Genomic DNA, 4,557 nt, shown 5'->3' on the forward strand with positions numbered 1-4,557 from the left:
GTAAGACTTTCGAGGACGAAAGTCCGTAAGGGTGGAGAAATGTAACATTCTGAAATAGGGTCCAGTCAGAATGGTGGTTTCGGGACCAGAAATTCGACATCAAAATATTTACTTTATGATTATTATGAGGCCTAGAATATGAGTATATACTTGTGTTAAAGTTTTATGAAGAAATTCTTTGAGTAAGGTATTCAATTGGAAATTAGGGACTAAATTGAATAAATTACAAAACTTGAATCCTAGAAGCAATTTGTATGAAATTGGTTTGAGTTATGAATTAGAAGGTCTTGGAGAGCAATTTGCCCAAATTTTAAGTTTTTGGACAAAAATAGGCTTGCATGGATGAAATTTTAAGGAAAGGGCTTAAGGTCATTTTGGTCATTTGGTATTTTAATGAAATAAAATGGGAAAAATGAACCAAAATCAGCTCATTCTCTTCCTTGTCTGGACGAAACTTCAAGGGTTTCCATATTTAGGGTTTTCAAGCTTTCCAAGCTCAATAGTAAGTGCTCCTAAGCACCGTTGTTCATGCTCTTTGTATTTTTGAAATCCCAGTAGCTTGCTCTCTCCATTTCTACCCATATTTCATGCTGAGGTTCATGTTTAAAAATTTACCCATGCATGAGTTGCTTGTATTTTGATAGATTATGGAGGAATATGAAAGATGAATGTGTATTAAACATTTTTTTCCTAGTTGATTTTCATGAAAAACCCTTATAGGGACTATTTTGCAAAAAATGTAAATGTATGGTAGAAATGATAAAATAATGGAAAATGTGGGCTACCATAAGAAGGAAAAGGGTTCGGCTAGGCTTGGGTAAGATAGAAAGTGCATGTGTTTCATAACACGAGCCTAGGGACTAAATCGTAAAAATATGAAAGGTTAGGGGCAAAATGGTCATTTGGACGGGGGGTAGATATTAAACTTGAAATGTATAATTTAGTGTATTAATGAGTTAATTTTGTTGTTATATACCTTGAGGAACAAATTTCTGAGGTCGATCGAGTAAACGCAAGGTTTCGGAATAACCGAAACATAACTCTGAAAAGAATACCAGGTAAGTTTGGATAACTTAAAGTAAACCCCTAATATGCATAATTTAATGATTTATGAATGCATGATGATTGCATTTATTATTAGCATCAAATATAATAGAAATGCATATTTGATGGTAACATGTAAAAAATGTCTTGGATGAGGTTGACAAAGGGAATTCGATGGATAAACCCTCATTGATATGTGTAAAGAGATCCTGCATGTGTTGCTGATATACGCCAAATTATACATATTTTTACCCCAAATACTTAGCATATTTATGGATGTTTATCACTAGATTTTTGGATTTTGGTGCTCTTAATCCGGTTATTTCATGTTTTGTACTCAAGAGAGCACGAAGAGTCAAAAAGAGCCAAAAAACAACCAAAAAGGGACAAAATAGACCAAATCGAGAAGATGACACGGCCTAAGTCTTGCAACACGGGCTTCTCACACGCCCGTGCCTTTCGAGGGTGTCGACCAAGGCTTTAACGATTTATACGGCCTGGCCATTAACCCATATGGCCGTGTGCAATTTAGCGGATCGAACACGGCCTGGGAAACACGTCACACGACCGTGGCACATGGGTGTGTCCCTTTTTAAAAGAGTTGTATTTTACACAGAAAAGGATACTTAGGGAAGAAGAAAGCCAATCCAAAGCCAATATAAACACCCTAAGTATGACTTAGAAAAGGGGGCTCTCCTTCAGAACTTTTCTGGAGTACAGAACCACACGCTGGGAATTACTTGAAGGAAGCCAAACGATCCATCTCAAAAGCCGGAGCTACTCCAAGACTGAAGATCTCTCTCAGAATTCCTTCAGGGGTTTTAGAGTTTTCTTTATGTTTTTTTATTTTCATACTTTTGAGATGTACTCTTATTTTATTATGAACTAAACCCCTTAGATACCTAAGGGGGTTGAAACCTATAATGGATCTTGTTATTATTATCTGAACTGTATGATAAACACTTGATTTGTTCTTAATTATGTGTTCTTAATGCTTGGGTTAATATTCCGGGTATTAATTCATGATTTGATGTGCTTATGCAGAGGAGCAAAAAGTCCCTGTCTAAGAGTAGATTTGGCATAATTAAGCGGAGTTGATCGAACGCCTAGAAATAGGGTTACGAGATTTTACCAAATTAGGGTGAAACCTAATATGGGAGTCCATAGATCGATTTACTGCTTCCCTAGGGGTTTTAATTATGAAATAAATTTCGATTAATTCAACTGATGGTTAGGTGTTATTAGTCTCAAAAGAGATAATAATATAGGTTAAGGAGTCTCATGGATCAAGTCGAGTGAATAAATCGTCTAGTTCAGAGTCAGATAACAAGTGAAATCTAGGTGGATTCCTCATTAGGTGTCGTCTTTATCAATTACTTTTCTTCAAGTCTTTTTCCAAATTTTCTTTTTGCTTTAGTTTAGTTAGTTAATTAGTTTAATAAACAACCCCTCTTATTTCTAGGTTAAATAATAATAAAATAGTTATTACTAGTACTTTTGGTTCCCTTGGGTACGATATCCCGGTCTTGCCATTACTAAACTATTGTTTGATAGGTGCGCTTGCCTTTTCGTCGTGATAATAGTTAGTCTAGGTTTGATCTTCATTATAAATATTTATTACTTGTTACGAATCACGCGATCAAGTTTTTGGCGTCGTTGCCGGGGAACTAAAATATTAGGAACACTAAATTTTTATTACTTTAGCCATTTATTTTTCTTGCAATTTAATTTATTATTATTATTTATTAATTTACTTTTTCTTTCTCTTGGCAGGTTTTTATAGTTTATGACTAGAAGAAACCCGTTGGGACCATTACTTTTTGACGAAGAAATCGATCGTACAGTTCGTAGAAATCAAAGAGAAATAAGGAGCAGCTTACGATACACGGAGAACAAGCAAGAAGACGATACTCAACTCCCAGCCGACGAGATGGCTGAAAACCAAGGCAATCAGCTACCTCCTGCAATTGCAGCTAATCAAAATCCTGCTCCACGTACTATGTACGATTATGATAAACCTTTTCTAACAGGAACTGAATCCAGCATAGTTAGACCTGCTGTAGCTGCAAATACTTTTGAATTAAAACCTAACACTATTTAGATGATACAGCAGTTTGTTCAGTTTGATGGTTTGCAAGATGAAGATCCCAACGCTCACTTAGCAAATTCCTGAAATTTTGCGATACATTCAAAATCAATGGCATTTCTGATGATGCCATTCGCCTTCGGTTATTTCCTTTTTCATTGAGGAACAAAGCTAAACAGTGGTTGAACTCATTACCACGAGGGTCAATTACTATTTGGGAACAAATGACCGAGAAATTTTTACTAAAATATTTTCTACCGGCTAAAATGGCTAAATTACGTAATGATATCTCTTCTTTTGTGCAGATGATTTAGAAACACTTTATGGTGCATGGGAGAGATACAAGGATTTATCGAGAAGGTGCCCTCACCATGGGTTACCGCTTTGGCTGCAAGTACAAACATTTCACAATGATTTGAATCCCTCGACTTGACAAATGGTTGACGTAGCTACTAGCGGAACCGTCAACAATAAAACACCAAAAGATGCCTACGAGTTTATAGAGGAGATGTCACTGAATAACTATCAGTGGCAAGTTATGAGGACAAAGCCAGCAAAAACAGCCGACGTTTATAACATCGACTCAGTCACCATGCTCTCTAATCAGGTAGAACTTCTCAATAAAATAATTGATGGTTTACTTGGTTCTACGCAGGTACATCCAGTAATGAGGTGTGACTCAAGTGGAAGAGGTGTGCATACAGAATATCAATCCTTCAACACTCCAACCGAAGAGGAACAAGTCAACTATATGGATAATAATAACTTTATATCTCAAAATAACCCATACAGTAATACTTATAATGCAGGTTGGAGGAACCACCCAAATTTCTTCTGGGGTGGTCAAGGGAATCAAAAGCCACAAAATCCTCAGGGTTTTCAACAGCCACCTTATCAACAAGAGTAGAAACCGAACCTTGAAGAGATGCTCTCTAAATTCATCTCGGTATTAGAAACCCATTTCCAAAATACCAAGACAACACTTAAGAATCAACAAGCATCGATCCAAGGGCTCGAAACTTAGATAGGCCAGCTATCCAAACTAATCTCTGAATGACCACAAGGTAGCTTACCAAGTAATACTGAACCTAACCCAAGGGAACACCTCAACGCAATTAGTACTCAAGATGACGAAGGAGTCGTTGAGCCTGAACCAGAACCAAGGCAAGAAACAGTGGTAAACAAAGGGAGAGATGAGGTAGATCAAAATACAAACAAACCAGTGACTATCGAATATAAACCTCGTGTCCCATACCCTATGACAAGGAAAGACCGTTCAGACGAACAATTCGGTAAATTCCTTAAACTTTTGAAAAAATTACATATTAACTTACCATTTATTGAAGCTTTTTCGCAGATGCCAAATGCAATGAAATTTTTAAAAGAGCTTTTAGTAAATAAGCGGAAGTTGGATGAAGCATCACATA

General features: G+C 36.5%; 1 non-coding gene across 1 annotated transcript; it reads right to left on the minus strand.

Annotated features, from left to right (window-relative positions):
- Window positions 1-3,402: 3,402 nt before the first annotated feature.
- LOC128292283 (small nucleolar RNA R71) lies at window positions 3,403-3,508 on the minus strand. Its single transcript, XR_008282268.1, has one exon. It is a non-coding gene; the product is annotated as a small nucleolar RNA R71 (small nucleolar RNA).
- Between the last annotated feature and the right edge of the window lie 1,049 nt (window positions 3,509-4,557).

Source organism: Gossypium arboreum, chromosome 4, assembly GCF_025698485.1.
Source record: "Gossypium arboreum isolate Shixiya-1 chromosome 4, ASM2569848v2, whole genome shotgun sequence".
NCBI lineage: Eukaryota > Viridiplantae > Streptophyta > Magnoliopsida > Malvales > Malvaceae > Gossypium > Gossypium arboreum.